The sequence below is a fragment of the Podarcis cretensis genome, assembly GCF_951804945.1.
Source record: "Podarcis cretensis genome assembly, chromosome: 16".
Taxonomy (NCBI): domain Eukaryota; kingdom Metazoa; phylum Chordata; class Lepidosauria; order Squamata; family Lacertidae; genus Podarcis; species Podarcis cretensis.
In genome coordinates, this window is record NC_137186.1 from 40,359,855 (window position 1) to 40,384,575 (window position 24,721).

The 24,721-nt window shown below is 43.4% G+C and overlaps 1 protein-coding gene across 7 annotated transcripts in view; it reads left to right on the plus strand.

Moving 5' to 3' along the window:
• PITPNM2 (phosphatidylinositol transfer protein membrane associated 2) overlaps window positions 1-24,721 on the plus strand; it is a 204,472-nt gene that overhangs the window by 17,583 nt on the left and 162,168 nt on the right. The window contains exon 1 of one of the 7 annotated variants that reach the window (XM_079956394.1): window positions 17,224-17,488. The exons of the other annotated variants lie outside the window; for them this stretch is intronic. The gene's annotated coding sequence lies outside the window, so the exon portion shown is untranslated. Of the gene's footprint in view, window positions 1-17,223; window positions 17,489-24,721 lie in introns of those variants that run through there. 7 annotated transcript variants of the gene reach the window in all.

A 24,721-nucleotide genomic window follows, 5' to 3' on the forward strand; every position in this document is an offset into this window, starting at 1 on the left:
AGAAGATACTTCAGCATAAAAATTGAAATAAGCAGGGCTTGTGGATTTATTTTTTCCACATAAAAACACATTTGTGTGTGTGTCTGCAATTAGTCAAAATGCATTTTCTTTGCATTATTTATTGCCTGTGTTCCAGAAGCAGCAACAGTATATCTGTCCACAAGCAGACTGAGGAGATAAGTTCACCTCTTTAAATAAAAATTTTAACGACTAAACAATGTAATTTGCCTCCCACTGAAGTCAATAGCAAAACTACCATTAGCCATAATGGGGCTAAATTACACTCTAAATATATTTAATGAGCATTAAAGAAACCCATTCTCTATTCCCAGAGACTAGGGGAAAGTAACAATATTTTTAAAATTATAATGCAGCATTTATGCATAACAATGTCAACCTTTGGCTCTGTAGGTCAAAACTGCTTTGGAAGTGCTGTGCTGCCGGCTCTCATATTGCTGCCCTCCAGACCTCTCATGGATGAGGCACACAAAGAAGGGCCTCCGATGATGAACGAAGGGTCTGGGTCAGTTCATGTGGGGAGAAGTGGTCCTTGAGGTTCTGCGGTCCTGAGCTGTTTAAGGCTTTCTAGGTCAAAACCAGCATTTTGAATTGTGCTAGGAAACTAATTGGCAGCCAGTGAAGTCGGGTCAGGATTGGTGTTATATGCTCAAACCGTCTTGCCCCGGTGAGTAGTTTGGCCGCCGAATTCTTCACCAAGTTTAGGATCAGAGTTTTCCTTCTCCTAGAACACCTCCATAGTTGAACGTTTCGGAACTCGAACACCGAAAACCCGGAAGTAAATGCCTCAGTTTTTGAACACACCTCAGAAGTCGAACAGGAAACGTGACTTCCGTTTTGAATATTCCGTTTTGAGGCTTCCGCTTTCAGTTTTCGGTTTTTGAACGTTTCGGAACTCGAACGGACTTCATGGAACAAATTACATTCAAAAACCGAGGTACCAGTGTACCTTCCCAGGTTGTTGAGCCCCACCTGCCGCTCACTTCCCTCTACGGAAAGTGCAGAAACTGCCTTCTTGACCATTGGAGCCAATCTTGGTCTCGTCTTCTCTATCTGCCAGAGCCTGCCTTCACATGCAGGGAAGTCCTGCTTGCAGACTTCTCAAGCATCTCGTTGGCTGGTGTGAGAACAGGATCCTGGACTAGATGGGCTACTGGCCTGATCCTGCACACTCTTCCTATGTTCTTATGTCAGATATTTTGAGGTAGATCCTTACTCCAGTTTCCTTTTTGTAATATAAAAGATAAGTACGTTCAGACTTTTTGTTTAGAAACAGCGATCACATAAATGTTGGTTAAATTATTTCTCCCTGTTGCCACCCCCTCCCCTGTACTTCCAAACTCTTTTAAAAACTGTGTCGTGTCCAAATTTCATCCTCAAGCATATCTGATTTTCCATCAGTTGCCTGGGTAGAACTCCCATGAGGATGTTGGGGTTGTGAGGGCAAAGGAAGCAATAAAAGTCTTTTAATGGGAAGCGGGGAAAAACAGCAAGAGAAACAATATTGCTTTTTATTTCTGTCTGGTGAGGAGCGGATCGTTTCAGACTGTAGTCTATATGAGTGGAGATGGTGCACACCTGCCTGCCTCAGTTTTTAGTTTGATTGAAATTTTGTTCTGGCCTGCCCAATTTATGACCCACCAAGCCACTGACAAACTGTGGATGGTGTTAGGCTTCCAAGGGCTGAATCAACCAGTTTGTGTTATCCTGACTGGGGATAATAAAGGCAGATTTTCATGACTGAGCATAAAACAGACAAGTGAGTTTGGCTTGATGGATTGCACAAGCTGCCCATTTGTGTTTCGGCTAGTGGTAGAGAGGGTGGCATAGTGCAATGGGTAGGAGCTGTAGCCCCCACCGGCACTGTAAATAAAGCAGGATTATACCACTTTAAACAGTCACAGCACTATCCAAGGAATCCTGGGGACTGTGGTATGTAAAGTGTGCTGGGATTTGTTAGGAGACATCCCCCTCTACAATTCTAACCAATCCCTCTTCCTAAGGAACTTTGGGAATTGTAGTTCTGTGAGGGGGATAGGGATCTAACAACTCTCAGCATCCTTTACAAACTACACTTCCCAAAATTCTTTCTCATGATTGCTTACAGTGGCCTGGTGCTACTTTAAGTGTATAGTGCACCTGGCGCCTTAGAAACCTACTTGTGTGACAGGCCTGGCTCATATGCCATGGTAAGCCAAACTGTGTGTTATTGCAGATTAACATCATGGTTAAGGCAGAGACACCTTACTCACAGTCTCAGCTACCACCATGTTCGTTGCAGGGGGTTGGACTAGATGACCCTTGGGTCCCTTCCAATTCTGCTCTTGCCATGGAGGAGCAAAGTGGCCATGAGATTCTCTCTGGGAGCCTGCACATTCACACTCTTCCAGTAAGCCTTGGTTTGTACTACTGTGCTGTATGAACCAAGCCATATTGTGACTTTTGACTGTGACCCTAATGTTAACCCTAATGAAACTTCTATTTTAAAGCTATTTGTTTTATTATTATCTGCCCTCTTTCCCAGCAGTTTGGGGCTGTGGATGTGGTTCTCTCCCACCCCCCAGTTTATCTTTGGAACCACCGAATGGTCAAAGGCCTGGAAACAATGCCTTATGAGGAACGGCTAAGGGAGCTGGGCATGTTTAGCCTGGAGAAGAGGAGGTTAAGGGGTGATATGATAGCCATGTTCAAATATATAAAAGGATGTCACATAGAGGAGGGAGAAAGGTTGTTTTCTGCTGCTCCAGAGAAGCGGACACGGAGCAATGGTTCCAAACTACAAGAAAGAAGATTCCACCTAAACATTAGGAAGAACTTCCTGACAGTAAGAGCTGTTTGACAGTGGAATTTGCTGCCAAGGAGTGTGGTGGAGTCTCCTTCTTTGGAGGTCTTTAAGCAGAGGCTTGACAACCATATGTCAGGAGTGCTCTGATGGTGTTCCCTGCTTGGCAGGGGGTTGGACTCGATGGCCCTTGTGGTCTCTTCCAACTCTATGATTCTATGATTCTATGATTCTATGAGTGAGGTAGGCTTGGCTGACAAATGTGGGTGGGAAGCCAAGGTCACTCAGAGAGCTCTAGGGCTGAGTGAAAGTGGAAGCTGACACTATCGGGGTGCTGTATTCTCCACCCAATGAGTTCAAATCCCACACTTGTGGGGTGCTAGCTTCATGGTAAGATCAGAGTGAGAATCGTAGGCCTGATTCATACGCACCTTAGGACAAGCAGCTGCCTGTCTCTCTCTTCCAAGGCTTCGTTTCTCTCAGCTAAAGGTCACAATCTGCTTCTGGATTGCAGCCCAAAAAAGGTCTCTCCTTCTTTTGTTTGCAAACTGTGGTTGTTGGAGCTTGTCCAGCGTGATCTCAGTCCCTGCACCCACCCTGTTTCTGTCGCATGTACCAAGGGTTTCTTTTTCTGCTGAGTAAAGACATTAACCGCCCTGTTCCATTAGCGACAGAAGGAGGCTGGACTGTTGTCATTGTTTGAGCAGGAAGTACTGCTTCTTGGGTCTAATTCTCTCCTGCTCTGTCGGGGCTTCAACATTCTGTAATTCATGGCCTGAGGCAAGCGACACAGCCCGTTAAATTCATAGGAACAGAGGAAGTTGCCGTATACCGAGTCAGACTATTGTCCACTTCAGTATTGGCTACACTGGCTGGCAGCAGCTCTCCCATGTGCCATGCAGGGATCTCTCCCAGCCCTCTCTAGAAGGGCCAGAGAAGGAATCTGCATACTCGCCAACATTTTTTTCTGATGAAAATAGGGACAACCTAAGGAAAAGTGGGGCATTCTGGGATCAAATCAGAAACTGGCAGGGCCTCTGTAAATTCAGGACTGTCCCTGGAAAGTAGGGGCACTTGGGGGGTCTGAATCTGTGACCTCCTGCATTCAAGGCAGATGCCTTACTACTGAGCCACAGCCATTAGAATCATAGAACTGTAGAGTTGGACCACTTTTCTCAGGGAGGTGGAAGGGTTTTCCCAGGGATGGGGAGCTTTTGGCCCTCCAGATGTTGATGGACTTCAGCTTCCAACATCCCTGACCTTTAGTCATGCTGGCTGGAGCTGATGGGAGTTGAAGTCCAACAGCATCTGAAAGGCTACAAGTTCCTCATCACGGGATTGTTCTCTCTGCTCTCCCCTCCATCTATGCCATGGTCCCCACATGGGGGCACTTCCAGACTGTTGCAGTTTTTGGGTGGGATTCAATCACAAACTCACAAATTGGTGGGGATACAGGAGAGGGCCTTCTCCGTGGTGGCTGCTCCCAGACTCTGAAACCCTAGAGAAGCTAGACCGACTCCCTCCTTGTCCTTCCACTGACAGATGCAGACTTTCTTGTTCCAAAAGGCTTTGGGGAACTGACTACTTCTAATGAACGGGCTGGTGATGTGGCTGTTTTTATTGTCATTATTGGTATTTTTTTAATAGATTTTATATAGAGTACAGTGTTCCACAGGGCCTCTTTTAAAAGACTCGCCCTGTATATGTATATAGTTTTAATTCCATCAATTTTTAGTTGTTTTTTAAATGATTGTTTTTTCTACATTTTAGTGGTTCTTATTTTCATCTGTATCAGGGACGCAGGTGGCGCTGTGGGTTAAAGCCTCAGCGCCTAGGACTTGCCGATCGAAAGGTCGGCGGTTCGAATCCCTGCGGCGGGGTGCGCTCCCGCTGCTCGGTCCCAGCGCCTGCCAACCTAGCAGTTCAAAAGCACCTCCGGGTGCAAGTAGATAAATAGGGACCGCTTACCAGCGGGAAGGTAAACGGCGTTTCCGTGTGCGGCTCTGGCTCGCCAGAGCAGCGATGTCACGCTGGCCACGTGACCCGGAAGTGTCTCCAGACAGCGCTGGCCCCTGGCCTCTTAAGTGAGATGGGCGCACAACCCCAGAGTCTGTCAAGACTGGCCCGTACAGGCAGGGGTACCTTTACCTTTACCTTTATTTTCATCTGTAGATTGCCTTGAGTCCTGTCAGGGGGAAAAAGGCAGGGTATAAGTAGTAGTAGTAGTAGTAGTAGTAATAATAATAATAATAATAATAATAATAATAATAATATAAAACATGCACAAAGGTGGGAGTTTTTGTGATAAAGAAAGTGTTGGGAACTTGCATTGGAAAGTGTGGGGTAACAATTGCTTGACACTTCGTTGTCTAACTTCACTGGAAACAAATCAGGATGAATGCCCAATACGCAAGCTGTCTGGAAGAGATGTGAGAGTGAGTGTGCTGACGCCTCGGGACCTTTTCAGGCACTGAAGGGAATCCTTTCCCAGGAATGAGCTGACAACAGGAAACCTTGGGATTGACCAGGCCTAGCAGAAATGTTTTGACCCTCTCCTTCTCTCTTCTGCTGGCTAGCAGAGCCTCTGCTGTGTTTCAGTTTCAAGTGGAAACACTTACCGTAGATCCATCTCAATGCCCTTTGGTCTCTCTTGACTTTAAACTGTAAGCTGCTTGGGGCAGAACTCTGTGTCTTTTTGTGCTTGTACTGCAGAGCGCCATGCATGACATTGGCACGTTGTAAAATAACATCTGTGAAATCAATCATTTGTTATTTAAAGAGGGAAGTTTAAAACAACAACACCACCCGGGTAAAATAACCTTCCCATATACTTGAATTTTTCATTCTTATGTTCCAGTTTTGCTACTCTTTTCCTTTTCCCCCTTTTAATTTTTTTACTTTGTCCTCCCCATCCCTGTTTTTTTAATTGCGCTAGGAAATTCTTTAATTAAAAGTTTCATTCCCATTCTGGAACAATTTGATATTAATAATGCATAGCCTATTGAGAGTATGTAATTGCTCATGGTTTTATATCTATTGTTCCTTGAATTTTATATATATTTCCTCCAGAATTTTAGGAATTTTATCACTAAAGTCTTGCTCTCTGCTTCAGTGGGTCGGGTGCAGAAGTTATGCTAGCTTTTGGAAAATACTAACTTGTAACCTTGGGAATGCACACCCCTTCACCTTTCTGAGCCACACATCACCCTCTCTTTTCCCTTTTTGCCTTTTCAGTGGTGTTTGATTCAGTGCAAATCACGCTTAATGCTAACCATGACAGAGGGACTGGGTCAGGGCCTTAGTGCTGCATCAGTATGGAGAATAGGCTTGACATTAATCCCGCCCAAGAAGAACGTAAGGGTGTCGTAACCATATGTGGGTTTCAGTATTGTTGAGTAAGAGTGGGAGGTAGAGGTACTGGGTTGTGTCCAACTAACATTTATTCTGAAACAGACCTAAGTTATTTATGTCCATTAATGTCAATTTGTCTACTCTTAATATGAAGTGGTGAATGCGGTGGTCATGTGGGATGGTGAGCTGGGTGGTTGTGTGAATAGTGGGTTTTATGTTGGTTGGAAGTTTGTATCATGCTGCCTAATAGTTTTCACTAACCATGTGTTATTATGGTTATTGTGTATTTATATGATTAGATTTACCTTAATGTAAATTATCTGAAATTGTGGTTATTGCATCTCCGTGTATTTTAATTTTCCTTCCCGTAAACCATTTTGAAATTTCTGTGTTGCAAGTAGCCTATAATCGACTAGATGAGGATGACAATGCCTCTGAATGCTGAGAATCCCAAGAGGGTAGAATCATAGAATCATAGAGTTGGAAGAGACCACAAGGGCCATCGAGTCCAACCCCCTGCCAAGCAGGGAACACCATCAGAGCACTCCTGACATATGGTTGTCAAGCCTCTGCTTAAAGACCTCCAAAGAAGGAGACTCCACCACACTCCTTGGCAGCAAATTCCACTGTCAAACAGCTCTTACTGTCAGGAAGTTCTTCCTAATGTTTAATATTAATATTAATGTTTAATATTAAGATCTCAAAAAAAGGGTTACAAAAGTAATAAAAAGAGAAAAAAAAAGAAAAAGAAAAAAAGATACAAAATACAGAAAAAATGAAGACAATTAAAAATAAATCCCTCTTTCTATGTCTTACTTTTCATTTACTTGTTTCCTGACCTCCTCACACCTCCCTTTTTTGTAATCCAGTTCTAATGGTTAATTCAGCAAATCCTTTCCCTCTTTGTTTTTATCTTATTTCTTTATCTTAACATATTATAGCCTTATGTTTTCATCTATTATCAATCCATTTTTACATATACCTTTTTAACATTATTGCTAAAACCGCTTCTTTTCATTCCGACATCATTTTAACGCTCATTAATTTTACAATGTTTCTGTAGATAGTCTTTAAATTTCTCTTCTTTCTTGTAGTTTGGATCCATTGCTCCGTGTCCGCTTCTCTGGAGCAGCAGAAAACAACCTTTCTCCCTCCTCTATGTGACATCCTTTTATATATTTGAACATGGCTATCTCTTCACTGTGCAGCGAAGTGCTTGTCACGAGACAGGTGTTTACATTCCACAGTCTGTGCTGTTGGAGTTTCTCACGGGAAAGGAGACTGGATGTGACGTACACTGGTTTCCTGTTTTTCACTGTTCTCAGTGAGTGCTTCTCTCCGTGCTTTAGAGGAGAGAGGATGCTTTCTCTGCTCCGGCAGAGGCAAGATGTTTTTCTGTAATCTACCTGCTTTGAAATGTAAATAAAGCAATATAGAGTATGTGCACGTATTCCTCATCATTCCGCTGTGCACGGGACACTGCAAATATAACAATTTTTACATATTCCTTTTTAACATTATTGCTAAAACCGCTTCTTTTCATTCCGACATCATTTTAACGCTCATTAATTTTACAATGTTTCTGTAGATAGTCTTTAAATTTCTCTTCTTTCTTGTAGTTTGGATCCATTGCTCCGTGTCCGCTTCTCTGGAGCAGCAGAAAACAACCTTTCTCCCTCCTCTATGTGACATCCTTTTATATATTTGAACATGGCTATCATATCACCCCTTAACCTCCTCTTCTCCAGGCTAAACATGCCCAGCTCCCTTAGCCGTTCCTCATAAGGCATCGTTTCCAGGCCTTTGACCATTTTGGTTGCCCTCCTCTGGACACGTTCCAGTTTGTCAGTGTCCTTCTTGAACTGTGGTGCCCAGAACTGGACACAGTACTCCAGGTGAGGTCTGACCAGAGCAGAATACAGTGGCACTATTACTTCCCTTGATCTAGATGCTATACTCCTATTGATGCAGCCCAGAATTGCATTGGCTTTTTTAGCTGCCGCGTCACATTGTTGGCTCATGTCAAGTTTGTGGTCAACCAAGACTCCTAGATCCTTTTCACATGTACTGCTCTCAAGCCAGGTGTTTTGAACAGAGAGGCTGTTCTGCTCAGATCCTGCTTTCAGGCTTCTCAGAGGCATCTCGTCAGCCACTGTGAGAACAGGATACTGCACTATGATGGGCCAGGGGCTTGATCCAGCAAGCTCTTCTGATGTTCTTAGTAGTAGTAATAGTAAACAATATGCTGCTTTGGGATTGGCATTCACAGAGTGGCATTGCAGTGTGTGTGCGTGTGCGTGCGTGTGCATGTGCATGTGCACACGTATGTGTGAAAGGACAGACCTCTTCCAGCCCCCACCCACTACAATCCAATGCAAATCACCAATTGCAGAGATCTGATCTTGCGTCTGCAGCAGGGCTTGCTGTGGCCCAGAGGTGAGGGGTGGGGGGTGGGAGTTTGGGCTCAGAACCCTGCCTCTGATGAAACTTTAAAACACAGGCCCCGTGCTCCAAAATGTCATTTTTAAATTGCCCATGCATGTAAGAGAATTTTTGGGTTCAGAGCTGTCACTTCTGGAGGATGGAGAATATGAATATAGCTGCACTGCCACATCTGACGGAGGTAGAGGGGGAAGACCATCTGCGTGTTGTTGATCTGGTTATATATATCCCCCCCCCTTCCCCAACCTATTGTAATTAGCAGCACATTTGGGCTGAAGATGTTCTGAGCCGTGCACAGGCTGTTGAAGATGTTACACCTCCCTGCATCTTGCTAGCCCTAATCTTAGCTGCAGATGGCACAACGCATGCTAACATTCACCCACTCGGGTTTGCAGCTTCTGAAGGAATTGGCAGATCTGAAATCTTTCACACACGTATCCAGCTTGTCGTGCTGCTCAGCTTGGTGTACATGCTTGCAGGTGGCCCCGTGTCCTGCTGGCCTAGGACAATTTTTTGCACTGCTAGGCGTTTAATATTTAAGCAGTATCCTGCCATATTGGACAAGCCCCGACCCTCAGCTTTTTCAGAATACTGAGCTAAATTTATTATTGAACAGTTCATTAATTCTTTCTGTTTTTTATTGTAAATAAAGATCCTTTCTGTCTGGTAAGCTCTGACAAGAATCATTTCCAGTGAAAGAAAAGTGTTTACAGATGTTTAATCCCCCCCCCCAATGCAACAACCATTAGTGCAGATACTGGTAGGCAAGTGAGCTAGGAACTTTAGCGTTATTAATTTTAGTTGTAAAACTGCTTTAGGTGTGAGGAGGTAAAAAATTACAAGTGTTGCATTTACATTGATTGAATTCAAATCCTAATCCAATACTTTTAGTTCAGATGTCTATACTCCAAAACATGATTTCTGTTTCTGCCATCCAGGCAGATCATGGTTGGCTTCACTCCTTCCCTGCCAAATGATAGTCTCCAAGGGTGCCAACACCCCAAATTGTGATTTGTTGGTTCAGTTGCATCATCAAAGTACAGTTGGCCTGTACTGTATTATACAAGGCAGCTGAAAATCATGGTTGCAGAACCTTGTTTCATAGCCACTCACAAAGTATGGTGGTTTGGATGATGATGGTTCAGACATTATGACAGACCGTTTGGCATCATATCTGAACCATATTAATGGTTTTTCTGGTGTAAACTTGGACGGTTCACTAGTTCTGCTCACATGTCAAACCAAACCATGAACCATGGTTTATGAAGCTTGACCATGGTTTGGCAAGACATCCCAACTGACAAACCATAGCTTGTGGTTGCTTCATAACTAAGAATGGACAGGTGCATATTTCTGGACTGTGCCATTTTTATACGTGTTTCCTCCTGTTTCTGCATTAAGCTGCATTTTTAATTTATTTAATATATATTTTAAACCTATTTTCTCTTAAAGCACCCATTTCAAAAACTGCATTTTGATACCTTTTTTTGAGCTTAGAATTGGGTCAGAAAATTCAGAAAGCACTAAAGCCACTGGATAACTAAATTCTGACCTGTGCATTAGTCTGGGAAGTACAGGTCAGGTCAATTAATGTTGAAATTTGCAAATATCAAATTCTCCAAACACCCCTAATCTGAAGTGGGATTTGCAAACAGCACTTTGTGATACATATGGTTTGCTGTGATATTTATGTTGGCCAATTATTTCTCTCAGCCCTAGTTCCTTGTTGCAAAATGAGAACCAAAATAGGTACCCAGTTATAACTGAGGACATTTTTTTGCAGCTTTAATTAATGGGGGAAATACAGAATTTCAGCCTGTGTAACTTTCCTTCCCTCTGTGGTGCCTTGACATGGTAAGCTACACTGGCTGAAACTGCTGTTCTCCATGACTTTTCAAAGGCACAGCTGGCAGGGAGGCTGGACTTGCATAGTTGCTGTGAGACTGAAATACCGTATATAGTGGTTGAAATGGACTTTGTACTTAAAGCACTGCAGTCCTTATGGGGAGTCAAGAGACTGAACTGATGTAAAGGCCCCCTCCCCTTTGTAATCCCAGGGTGTCAAATCAAGAAAAACCAGTCCTAGTCGCCTTCTGTTTTATGTTCCAATTTTGTGTGCGTGTGCGAAGACAGCTCGTTTATTTTATTTAAGGCCTGAGTGTGTAGTCAGTTCTTAAAATTAACTAATGGGCTGTTGACTTGTCACCCTGTGAATAAAACCTCATTGCTTTGTAATTTGCTTGACAGGGTTCTGTCCTGTTGACAGTGTGCTCATTACAGGGAGAATATAACCCAGATGTTGGATCCCTGTTCTCTGTTTTGCATGTAGCTTTCTTTCATTTGTTCATCCTCTCTGTCTGTTAATCTGTTTATGGTGCAAATTGGTTCCCAGCCGCAGAGTCCCCCTTCCTGGCATGCCTAACTGCTGAGTGGAAAATGAATGGATACAACAACTGTCTGGGATTTAAATGGGCACAATTTTATTGATTTCAGATGTAGGAAGGTTTGGCATAGGCACTGGGCGTGTGTCCCTCTCAGCCCCCCTGCTGGAGGATCGAGGCATGACAGGTTCTGTTCAGGGGTGGACCCATCACAAAAGCAGGCTTTGGCTTTATGGACAGAGACTTCACTCCAGACCCCTCTAATGGGGTACCCTTTTAATGTCGCCACAGGGAACACGGGGTGGATGAAAGGCTATAGGATTCCACCCAAGGCCTAAACCGCCAGAGTTCTGACTAGTGCTGTGGAGAAGGCGAAACCTGCAGAGCTGGGAAATTCCTTCCCGGCTCCGAATATGGTAACCGCCAAAAGACCTCAGCAAAGTGCTCCTAGCTAAAAAGGAAAGGGTTAGAGCAGTACAGTGGTACCTCGGGTTACAGACGCTTCAGGTTACAGACTTGGCTAACCCAGAAATAGTTGCTGCTGTTGTTTAGTCGTGCCCGACTCTTCGTGACCCCCTGGACCAGAGCACGCCAGGCACTCCTGTCTTCCACTGCCTCCCGCAGTTTGGTCAAACTCATGCTGGTCGCTTCGAGAACACTGTCCAACCATCTCGTCCTCTGTCGTCTCCTTCTCCTTGTGCCCTCCATCTTTCCCAACATCAGGGTCTTTTCCAGGGAGTCTTCTCTTCTCCTGAGGTGGCCAAAGTCTTGGAGCCTCAGCTTCAGGATCTGTCCTTCCAGTGAGCACTCAGGGCTGATTTCCTTCAGAATGGATACGTTTGATCTTCTTGCAGTCCACGGGACTCTCAAGAGTCTCCTCCAGCACCATAATTCAAAACCAGAAATAGTACCTCAGATTAAGAACTTTGCTTCAGGATGAGAACAGAAATTGCATGGCGGCAGCGGGAAGCCCCATTAGCTAAAGTGGTACCTCAGGTTAAGAACAGTTTCAGGTTAAGAACGGACCTACAGAACAAATTAAGTTCTTAACCCGAGGTATCACTGTGATCAAGTATGAATGAAGGGAGGGGAAGGGTGGGTGACGCTCCCCACCGACTGGATGCTGTGCAGAGTGTTTGGCTGGGCTAAGTAAATGGCCAAGGCCCGTCCCCTCCAGGGCCGCTGCAGATTTGGCAGGAACCCGTGAGCCTCCGTGTCAGCTGGAGTGGTGGAAAGAACATTCCTTTTAAATATATATATATATATATATATATATATTAAGACTTACAAAAAAGAAAAAGAAGAAAAAAGAAAAAAAGAAAAAAACCAAGAAAGGGAAAAAATACAATACAATACAATATATGAACAATACAAAACACAACATTGACACATTAAACTAAACAAAACAAAGCAAAAACAATTTAAAAACATACATCATACCATTTCAGTACTCTATCTTTCATTCCCTTGTTTCATCGACCTCCTCTCACCTCCCTTTTTGTATTCCACTTCTATTAATTGTTTCAGCAATTCCTTTCCATCTTTCTCTATTTTCTATCATATAAATATCTTAACATATTTTTACCCTTATTTTCCATTAATACTATAATGCTTATTTATGCTTAACTCCTTATAACATTTCTACTAAAGCCACAAGATTTCATTCCAACATTTTCTAACACTCAATAATTTTACAATATTTCTATTTCTAAAAATAAACTTTAAACTTTTTCCAATCTTCTTCCACCATCTCTTCTCCCTGGTCTCGGATTCTGCCAGTCATTCGTCAATTCCATATAGTCCATCAACCTGGTGATCTTCTGTCCGAGGCTCTTAACTCTTTTCCAAGTCCCTTCTGCAAGTCTTCTTCATATTTATACATGCACTTTACTTTGTCTTCTACTGATCTTGTTCTTATTTTCCTTCCTTTGATTCTGAAGAGCAGATCTCGGGGAAGCTCCAACCTAGCAATGCTTTTATTCCTTCTCGACAGGTCAGCCAAATCTCCATGGTTAAATCTAAAATCCATAAGGTATTTCAGGACATGTTTCAAAATTCCTCCAAATCTAAAGGCCCCCACAGCTCCAATCTCCTCACGACCCAAGTCCAAATCCCAAAGGTCAGTAAATCCCTGCATGAAGGGATCTATCCAACTTTCCTTCTCCAGTCCAGGCAGGGCTCCGATCCTCAAAATCTGACTTTTTCTAAATTCAATCATAAAAGGCCTCAACTTATAGTCCTCAATTTGCCTCTGTAAGGCTGGGGCTCCTACTTGTATTACTTTAGGTTCAACAACAACAATTTTCTCCTTCGCCTTCTCGACAATTTGCCCTGTCAAAGTAGATGGAAAGAACATTCCTAAAATGGCACCATGCGTCCGGGTGAAAGGGGAGGTGTTGGGCTGCAACAGCCGCTCACTGGCAAGATGGTAAGCGGCCATTCCCAGCTCTGCTTTTGTTGAACAGATAACAAAATGTTTTATTAATATTGGGGGGGGGGCTTTGTATACTATCTCTGTGTCAAGATATGGCCACAGTCAATAAGTATCCAAAAGAACAAAAGAAACTATAAAATATCTACAATATATTTTGAAAAGCTTTTTGCCCTCTATGTATTGGACACCTCTTAAGATATTGTAACCAAAATATTCATGATAGTTCCCAAAGTCTAGGAGGAGCTTTTCATCTCTCTTTGGGAACTGTTGGACACCATTTTTAATAGAGATGGAGGACAGAACTTTTCAAAACTGCACTAATTTCAGGGGCAGACGGTCCCATTTCTGTCCTGAAGAGAAATGGGAAGCTGCTGCCCCCCGCCCCCCGCCCCCCGCCACGGAAGCTTTCCTTGCCTGGGTCTAGCAGCCGACAAAATGGTGGTGGCAGGTTCTCACGAGATCTCACTGGATGCCACTGCCACACCTTTTTTTCTGGCGGCAGAAGTGGCAGGGTGGGTGAGGCATCCGTGGGGCACCACCTCTTGTGGTTCCACTGGCCAAGGCAGCTACCTCATCCTGCCCTAAGGTGCAGGCCGGCCCTGACTGATTTTAATCACTGATTCCAAAAATTTTGAAAGTAATTTTTTGGTTTTGTAGAATTCGTAGAATTCCTGAGCAATGCTGGGATGTTATAAACAAAGGCATTACAGACAAATGTCGTGGCTTAAAACAGTTTAAATCCCCTCTAGTCATATTAAAACAGCAGCAATAGTTAATAAAGCAGCAGTAACTCAGGGTAAGAGGCAAGTTCCAAAAATCTGCTTGAAAGGTTCCTTCTTAGCTGTCAACTGAAAAGTGAGGAAAGATGGGGCCAGGTAGGTTTTGCTAGAAAAGCCGTTGCAAAGTCTGGTTGCCACAGCAGAAAAGGCCCTAACTTTCCTAGGGAGGCTGCCTTATCCCAGGTCAAACTATTTGTCCACCCAGTCGAGCATGGTCTACTCTGAGTCAGAGCAGCTCCATGAGGGCATTTTACTATTCTGTAAATTCAGTTCTCCCTGTATCATTTTGAGATTGTGCTCCCAGGAGCCTTCCTGTGTATGCCATCCAAGTTGTTGTTTTGCACAAATTTTGATCTTGTTTATTTTTTCTGCTGTTTTGATGTGTCATTTAGTCGTTGACCAGTTATGATTGTTGGATGCCACCCTGGGAAGTCATTTAATTGACTGAACCAACCAATATTCATCTTCCCCCTTCATTACACAAACACAGGGGATTGTTGTGGTGTCGAATGGGAGTCTGCACACTCTAGAATATGTCACAGAGTCCTCTGAATTGGAGCACAGCGTGACCTGCTTATTGAGCATTGATGCCGACTTGTTTGCAGGGAGGATAAATGCTGTTGGTTCAAAACCAGTATTACCTCACACTTCTGGGTTTTCCTGCGTCGCTTTCCTCACTGCGAAAAGTCAGATCTTTTGGGGAAGCAGGTTTGTTGCTCAAGACTTCTCAATCATGCATGCAAAACGCTGCTCTGCCACTGCGCCTTGGCCCTTTCCCAAGTGTGCAAGGGTTCTGCAAAAGACGCTTGGGGTTTATTGGCTGAGGGATTCATAGGGTTTCCTGGGGTTAGGAAGTTTGCCCTGTGGGAGAGCAGGAGTTACTGAAACTGCCACAAAGATAAGCTATGGCTGCAAGTATTAATTGAAGATCACACAGCAATTGCCTTTTCATTAGCTTACTTATTTGGCCTGGAGGAACAAGAATGGTCTGACGTCATTGTATGGAAACCTAAAATGCAATTTTGTGTTTCATTCTTTGTGATTCAAACGCAGGAGTGTGCAGGCAGTGTGTTTTGTCAAATATAACCATGCAAGCATGAAGTGGCCCACCCCAGGCTCCCTGCAGCATGCCTGTTCTTCCAGACCCTTCAAGTGTGCCTCCATTTTCCAGGGACAGTCCTGGATTTACAGAAGCCATCCCGGTTTCTGATTTTATCCTGAAATGTCCTGTTTTTCCTTAGGCAGTCCGTATTTTAATAGGAGAAATGTTGGAGGATATAGAGTTATGTGACCCCCAAGCCAAGGAAATAAGTAACTATACAACCTCTAGAAGACATTGGAAGGTAGCCCTGGATAGTTTTACTATGATTTATATATGTCGGAAGCTGCCCAGAGTGGCAGGGGCAACCCAGTCAGATGGGCAAGGTATTATTATTATTATTATTATTAATAATAATAATAATAATAATAGTAGTAGTAGTAGTAGTAGAAGAAGAAGAAGAAGAAATAATAATAGAATAGGACATTCCTATTTTCATCGGAGAAATGTTGGACAGAATGTTCTTCATTTTTGTGGTTGACTGCTTTGAGAAGGGAGAAGGAAGCCGTCCTCCACACCTATGCTTAGCAGCTTGCCAGCAAGTCTGCAGCTGCCCCAAAATTCAGTTCTGATGTGGCAGCTGGGGAAGGCTGGCTGATTCTCTTCATAAAGCCACTGGCCTCCCATGGACATGGAGCTGGCCACTGTGAGAATGGGATGTTGGACTCAATGGGCCACTGTGAGAACGGGATGTTGGACTCAATGGGCCACTGTGAGAACGGGATGCTGGCCTTTGGTCCAGTTTTCTTAAGCTCTGGAAGACGTAGACCTGTCTGCAGTTCGGTGGGTAGGGAGAAGAGCAAGTGACTCTTAGCTCTGGAAAATCAGATCCGTGCCCTTGGGTAAGGCTTCCCTGTGTCTGAGAGAGGCTGGGCTGGGCCTTGGCTGCTTAGGTATTCTCAGATTTCTGCTCTCCCTGCAGTGTGCTTATCTATCCCTCAGTGCCTCCCTTCCTCCTCCAGTTTGGTCCTTCTTAAGTTCTGCTGCAGTAGTTCCTTAAGCACACAGGATTCATTTGTGGGTATCACCACCTTTTTCAAAACAAAAAAAGATTCCTTCCAGTAGCACCTTAAAGACCAACTAAGTTAGTTCTTGGTATGAGCTTTCGCGTGCATGCACACTTCTTCAGATACACAGTTTATCAATTACCTTTTTCAGTTTATCAATTAGTACTGGGCTCCACCTTAGTACACTACCTGCCTGACCCTGGGGTGTTAAAAAAGGGTGGAGCAGGAGTGGTGGGGGCTGCCCCTTCTTGACTCTCCCCCAGTAAGATTAGGCTCCCACAGTGGATCAGAAATGAGCACCCTGATGTCTGGCTGTACCAAGAACAAACCTCCAATCTTTTTTTTTTTAAAAAAAGCTGGGTTATGTTTTGCTGTTGCTGATTTTATTTATTTAGTTATTTTACTTTAATACTGTGGTTGTTTTGCTCTATTTTTTAACCTTTTCACGCACTGGCTCGTTTTTAGTGGTTTATAACTTTTTATTATTAGCTGCCTAGAGACGTTGTTAAATGGAAGGTACGCAAATAAATAAAATAAAGCAATACCCACTTTCTTCCACACTATGTCTGATTGTAGAAATTTTGCCCTCCCTTTGTCATCTCCCCACTCCCACCATTTGCAAACTAGTAAAAAGTCCCATAGGTGAAAAAGCAAAAGGCGTCCTTTTGTCACGGGCAGTGCCAGTGCTCCAGACCTTTGCACCATTTGGGGCACTGTTTCATCCTTCCGGCCTCTTGTTCTTGCAGTCTGGGACTCTTTTTGTTTCTGACATTGCCTCTTTTGCTGCTGCAGAGTGGTGCCTTTGCAAGCCGCCTCAGAGTCTCGCTCTCCAAGGAGTACCTCTGTTCATTTTTTACAGCTCCCCGCTTCTCCATGGCAACATAGCTTAGTGTTCCCTGCAGAGCAGAGAATCCGTTTTATTTCCCGTGTCTTCCCCCCTTCCTTCCCTTCTTCCCTTCCCCTCCCTTCCCTTCCCTTCCCTTCCCCATCCCTTCTCTTCAACTGGGCTTTACTGTCCACGGACATGGATGTTTTGCTGGGCTTTGTCTGTCACCAGAGTGTGCAGTGATGAGACCGGTGGCCACAGCAGTTCAGCAAGGCTTCTTAGTGAAGGATGGCAGAACGAGGGAACGCTTTGGGAGCCAGGGTGAAAAAGAAACACGATCAAACACCGCTCTCAGGTTTTTTCCAAAAGGTAATTTGCAAATGCAGGGTGACAACACGGTTGGTTTTTGTCAGCTGGTAAAACTAAGCATCAGGGGTGGCACCCTTGCTTTCTCTCTTAAACCACTAGCAATTTTGATAATAAATATCTACACACCTGATTCAGAGGTGGAACAATAGGGAGGCAGGTTGGCCTTTCCAAGAGGAAATTTTTAATGGGCTAGTATTGTTCCAACCTGTCCGGCAGGTGAGTCATTGGTAACCAAGTGACTTGTACGTATTTTACTTCTCACTTATTGCTGCCTCGTAACAAAGGTGGCTCTTATTTGAACAGTTTATGGGGAAGACTGTGAAAATATAATATGGCTTAGGGCAAAAAAGTATTTTTACATGTTGGAGTAATTTGATAGCAACGTTGCTACCCTTGTAGTACAGGTTAGGTGTATATTGTTCATCCTGAGGGTTTGTTTTTCAGTAAGTGGGGATGGATGGATTTGCAGGTTTTTGACACAGTTGAGTATCAACTTGGGAGCAGCTAGCTGCAAAGAGCACCTATTGGGCAATGCCTCTAATATCACCAGTCCCTGGGGCCATGTTTAATGGTTTATATATGCTTGTGATTTCTCCTCTCCCCCAGGAAGGTGAAAATGGTAATGAATATGTGCCACTTGTAATACATTTATTATTATTTTATTTAGCTATAAATTTATTTATGGGCCTTATTTTTGGGTATATGCCTTAGAAGGCACTTAAATATAATAAGACACAAAATTGCATGTTACAAACAAGAAAAATGTACAAAAAAAGTTAGATAACAGTGTTGTTGTTTTAAAAACTGGCCAGTTAATCCAAGCATTAACAAAACAGCAAAGTGTCTAAAATATAATGAATTATATTAAAACATTTTAAAAACATTTTTAAAAAAAGCCTTCCACAGGTGGTTTGGGGGCGGCCATGGGAGAATGGGCCTTTTCTCTCCCATGTTAGGCCCATCAGGCATCAACCTTATACTCATTTTGATGCCAAGCAAATACATATTTTCCTGGATTGCATTGTTAAAACCATTTTTAATATGTTGATGTGATTTTATTGTATTTCTTACTTGGTTGTAAATAGCTGGAGGAATTTCATAAAGGTAAAGGTAAAGGTACCCCTGCCCGTACGGGCTAGTCTTGCCAGACTCTAGGGTTGTGCGCTCATCTCACTCTATAGGCCGGGAGCCAGCGCTGTCCGCAGACACTTCCGGGTCACGTGGCCAGCGTGACAAGCTGCATCTGGTGAGCCAGCGCAGCACACGGAACGCCGTTTACCTTCCCGCTGGTAAGCGGTTCCTATTTATCTACTTGCACCCGGGGGTGCTTTCGAACTGCTAGGTTGGCAGGCGCTGGGACTGAACGACAGGAGCGCACCCCACCGCAGGGATTCGAACCGCCGACCATGCGATCGGCAAGTCCTAGGCGCTGAGGTTTTACCCCCAGCGCCACCTGCGTCCCCGGAGGAATTTCATAATGGGATGCAATACATACATTCGATGAACCTAACCTAACCTCTGGATGACTTATTGCCCCATGGCTTATCGCTTGCTAATGTGTGTATAGCAACCTAGTGCATCTCACGCTGCTGTTCTGGTTGTTGTTGTTGGTAGTTTTTATTATTATGTGTCTCCAGGCCTTACTCTCTCAAAGGGGTTGTCAACATATTGCCCTCCAGTCGTTGTGGACTACAACTCCCATCAGCCCTGGGCCACTGGCCTTGCTGGGGTTGCTGGAAGTTGTGTTCCCCAGTATCTGAAGGGCATTGTGTTGGCTTCCCATGATATAGATGAAGAGGTCTTGCCACTTAGGTTAACCTTGAACCTAATTGGCCCTGTAAGTGCCTTTCCACAATGTGTCTGCCTTGGAGAAGTTTGTAGTAGCAATTCTCTTTGGCGGTGCTGTGGAATTGGGGTTTGTGACTTGCAGATGGGGAATGAGTAGTTGCGAGGAATCACAGTAGTCAGCCATCAATCAGGGTTGCCACTCACTTGGGTCTGCTGTAATTTTTCAGATGCCAGTGTATGACACAAGGGAGCGTGTTTGGGATGTATGGGAGTGGTGCTTGCAACTGAGATCTCTGGAACCAGGGAAGAAGCTTTGATGTTGATTGCACTGAGTAATATGAGTCATTTGTAATCTGGGTTGCTCAAAGAGTGTGGTTGGAACACAAGGCTGTTTGCTTCAGTCAAAACCCGGGAAGATCCAAAGGCCCTCTGATGTTTGACAGATGAGAACAGGAAAACAAGCTTGCAGAACCTCTCTTTTTGCACCGAACCAACTTCATCAGCACCCGCCCCCCAGCACTGCCGCCACACTCACACTTGCCTCTACTCAGTAGCAGTTTGCCATCTGTTGATTTAAGAGCCACAAAGAGTGTGTGTTTGTTTTTAGGGTTAAAGATGAATTGGGGGGGGGGGGGGGGGGAGCAAGTTTTCCTTTCTTAGCAACAGTTCAAAGCAGGCCTTTGAAAAGTAGTTCAAAGTATTTGCAGTGAGAGATGGGGGAATCCATCAGTTTTGGTTTCTCTCTCTTACTCACTTTGCCAGCCTTAAGTTCAGCACAATAGATTTTGCACATCAGTTTGTAACTTTTTTTAAAAAAAGAAGTCCTCATGAAAATTCATCAGCATTTTAGTATGCATTTTGTCTAATGTATGCATTTTTGTAAGCTATTTGCTCAGCTATAATCTGTATATTTATATGTTACTTTCACTAATATATTCTCGAAATTTACTATTTGTTTTTATCTTGCTCTTCAGCCAAAAGGCTCCCAGAGCAGCTTACTGACCAATAAAGAAAAAGAGCAGTTCCTCTCTCAAGGTTTTGGTCTAAAATACATGACACAAAAGTGATTGAAGGGATAGCTCAAGTTGGTAGAGCATCTTAGTATTGTGAGTTTGAGCCCCACTTTGGGTAAAAGTTTCCTGCCTTGCAGGGGGTTGGACTAGATGACCCTTGTGGTCCCTTCCGACTCTACAGTTCTATGAAGAGGAAAATGCTCCCTCTTTCCTCCCATCCCCTTTTCCTGATCAAGCCTGACTTGCCTGAAATCACTTGGCGCTCCTCATTGACTTACCTTACTCCTCCCAGTTTCACAAGTAGAGCTCAAAATACCCAGTTGCCTTTTTGGTCTGTTCATCTTCTAAGATAGTAATCTTCCAAGACATGAATTTGAAAGCATGGCCCTATAGTCATGGTGTTACTATTTTTTGTTTAGTTTCAGATAGAATTTTTAACTAACCCTTTCCTTTTACCTTTGCCTTTTTAAACCCTTTTTAAACCCTTCCACAGTGTGTGAAATACTGTATCCTTAAGTGTTTTTGGTTTTTTGTTAAGGTGGGGATTATTGCCCCTTCCCATCACAGGTGTATGCATGGGGGGGGGTGGCTGGGCCCGGGCCAAACCTAATATCTACGGTAAATAATAAAAAGTGGCTTTGCAGGTCCCTGCCCATGCTCAGTTGTAGCAGTGCATCGTGGTTAACAGGCTGCTTCTCTGCACCTTCCAGTCAGCTGCACCCTGTACCCCCAGCCATGCCCACCTCTATCCACAAGGCTGGCCCACCAGTGGGTAGGGGTGGCACCTTCCCAGTTTGCCTCAAGTGGCAAAATGGGATAGACTGCCTTGTTTGTCCAAGCCATGAGCATCGTGGTGCATACAGGCAGAAGAGGCATGGGAAAGCTGTTCTTGCAAGAATGGGAGCGCACTTTAGCTGGCTTGTGAGAACTGCCCACCACTTTTTGTGCAGAGAAGGGCTGCATTTATGGTGCGCTTGCATGTGGCAGCCCTGCATTGCTCATCACCTCGAGCAACAGGGCTCACCCCTCCAAGCAGACTTAAGGATGTGCTTGATTTGACGCACCTGAGCACCCCACAAGCCGTACACCCTGAGTGTTTTTGCCAGATTCCCTGGGTTTCACACCCTAATGGAATGTGCTGCTTATGCCTATGCTAACTATATAGCTTTGTATGAAAAAGGTAACATTGAGCAAGGTGGACCAGTGGTTTGACTCAGCATAAGGCCGTTTGTTCTTATCTATTCTCCTTCCACCGCAATCAGGTTTATTAGAACAAAAGCTTGAGAGGTGGAGACAGGAGAGCTGGCATAAAGCCCTTTGACCATTAAGTCCAGCTCTTGGGAAAACTCGCTTGGAGTGCTTTAATGCTCCAAGCACTCAAGTGTAGTTTGGTGCTCACCCAATTCCTTCCTTTAGGATTTTTTAAAAACCCACACAGAAAATTTGGCCTTTTCTTCAGTTGTAGCAAAATGAGGTGGGAATGAGGTGGTAGAAATTGTAGTATTTTAGACTGGAGATGGAAGGATTGCATTTTGCAAAACTCCCTTGTGGAAAAAAACTCTGGGATGTTAAAAAAGGCTAGCAGAGCAGGGAGCTGGCTGATTTAGGACTTTTCTCCTTGATAGACTAGTTCTGTATTTTCCAGGGTGACCTTGATTTTGCTTCTTGCTTTACCCGAGGAATATACAAAAATGGGGTCACTCACCAGCAGCCTGAAGTTTTACCATCCATCTTACCATCTCAGGGTTCTGTCTCTACATTTTGAAGCATGTGTATAAAACAACAAGTGCACCAAATGTCAGCTTCCTTGTCTGCATGAGGGTAGCTTAGCTGCTTCAGAGCACAATTAGAACCCACTTTTTAATTGATGTTGTTGTTGATGATTTACTATTTATATTCCGCTTTTCCAAAACAACAAAATGTTGCGCTCAGAGCAGTTGATAACGGCAGCGTTTAAAATTAACAAACATTACAGCCACCATAATACTTTTGAACATGCGCTAGCATATAAATAAAGCAAAAAGCAAATGCATCAATGCAATTCAATACAAACTCATAGTGATTTAAGGTATCAGAAATAGCTGCTGAGCAGCAGCCCTGTTCCAGTTGACATAAACCGGGAAGAGGCTTTTGCTCCAGTGCATCAGCACCAAGACCTTTCCTAGCAAGAATATAAGAAGAGCCTGCTTGCCAACCGGTTGGCATGCATATGTTTGGTATGACAAGGTTAAAGTGTATAAGGGTTTTAAAAATCATATTGTTAGGAAAGCACTATACAATGTTTGGATTCGGTATAAGGATTTATTGGAAAATAAAACTCCCAGGTGGCTTTCACCAATGGAGGCCAAGGAGGTAAAGAAACTTAATATGAGAACTAATTGGCCGAAATATTCTGAAATTTTAGAACAAGAAGGTGGTGAATTTAAACTACAAAGTTTTGAGAAAATAAAGTCCAAGGTACGGGATTGGCTCCATTATTTTCAAATAATGGAGGCCTACAAACAAGACAGGAAAATCGGTTTCCAGGTGGAGAAATCGAAATTAGAAACAGAACTGCTAGAACCCAATACTAAGAATGTATCAAGAATGTATCAAGAATGTATCAAGAATGTATAACTTGCTGTTGAAGTGGAATACAATAGATGAGACAGTGAAGCCAGCTATGATTAGATGGGCACAAGACATAGGTCATGACATTATGTTTGCTGACTGGGAGAAGTTATGGACCACTGGTATTAAATTTACGGCATGCAATGCCTTAAGAGAAAACATTATGAAAATGATTTATAGGTGGTACATGACTCCAGTCAAGCTTGCGAAGTTTTATCATCTGCCCAATAATAAATGTTGGAAGTGTAAAGAGACTGAAGGTACCTTCTTCCACCTTTGGTGGACCTGCCCAAAGATTAAGGCCTTCTGGGAAATGATTTATAATGAGATTAAGGAAGTACTTAAATGCACCTTTCATAAAAAACCAGAGGCATTTCTCTTGGGTATGGTCGGCCAATTGGTGCCGAGGAAGGACAAAAACTTTTTTTTGTACGCTACTACGGCAGCAAGGATTCTTCTAGCAAAGTATTGGAAGACACAAGAGCTACCCACGCTGGAGGAATGGCAGGCGAAAGTGATCGACTTTATGGGACTGGCAGAAATGACCGGCAGAATCCGTGACCAAGAGAAAGAGACTGTGGAGGAAGATTGGAAGAAGTTTAAAACATATCTTAAGAACTACCATAAAATTGAGGAGTGCTAAAATGTTAAGGGAGAGGAAGACGTAGAATTACAGCGGTAAATTTTGTTTGATTTAGGGTGAAAGTGAAAAGGGGAATGAATTTAAATTTAATTGGTTAAAAGGGTTGTTGAAAAATTGTTAAAAAAAAAAAAGGATGCAAAAAGGGGAAGGTATGGGGAAGTCCGAGAAAAGAGGCTTATGAAAATAAGGTTAAGAAATTATGATTTTATGTGTTTGTTTGTATGTTGTTTTTGTTGTGTTTTATAAAATTGGAAAACTAATAAAAATTTATATATTAAAAAAAAATATAAGAAGAGCCTGCTGGATAAGGCCAAAGGCCTATCTTGCCCAGGATCCAGTTCTCATAGTGGCTATCCAGAAGCCCAAAAGGAAACCTTCAAGCAGGATCCAAGAACAAGAGTTCTCTTCCCTCCTGTGGCTTCTTTGCAACTGGCATTCAGAAGCATTGCTGCCTCTGACAGTGAAAGTAGAACATAGCCATCCTGGCTAGTAGCCATTGATAGCCCTCTCCTCCTCCAAAGGTTTGTCTAATCCCCTTTAAAGCCGTCCAAGTTGGTGGCCATCACTGCCTCCTGTGGGAACGAGTTCGTAGTTTTACTATACCCTGAATGGGGGGATTATGGGGTTGTCTTTGTTTTTATTATGTATTTTGTGTTTTTTATATTGTGATTTTATGTTGTGAACTGCCCTGAGAGCTACAGGTATAGGGCGGTATATAAATTTAATAAACAATGTCTTTTCTCTAGTCTGTCCTGAATCTTCAACATTCAGTGTCACTGGAGGTCCACAAGTTCTATCCACTCTCTACCCAGCATGCATCATCTTACAAACTTCTGCCAAGTCACTTCTTGCACACCTTTTTTCTAAACTAAAAAAAAAAGTCTCAGATGCTTTAACCTTTCCTCAAAGGATAGGTTTTAGTCTTAGTTTTTAGTATTGATTTCTTTTTCACTTTTGAAGAGAGGAATCAAATCATTTCTATGTTGTTTTCAGAGGAGTGGGTCAACAGGTTCCATAAATGGGAGGAGAATTATTGTTGTTGTTTTTTAAAGTTTTTCTCTGATTTTTCCAATAATTGGTTGCACATTTAACTATTTGTTTATCATTTCCATACTCCAGTGGACTGTCATTTGAGGCCAAAGTGTCTGAAGCTGTTGCATGCTTCTATCACATTTTGTT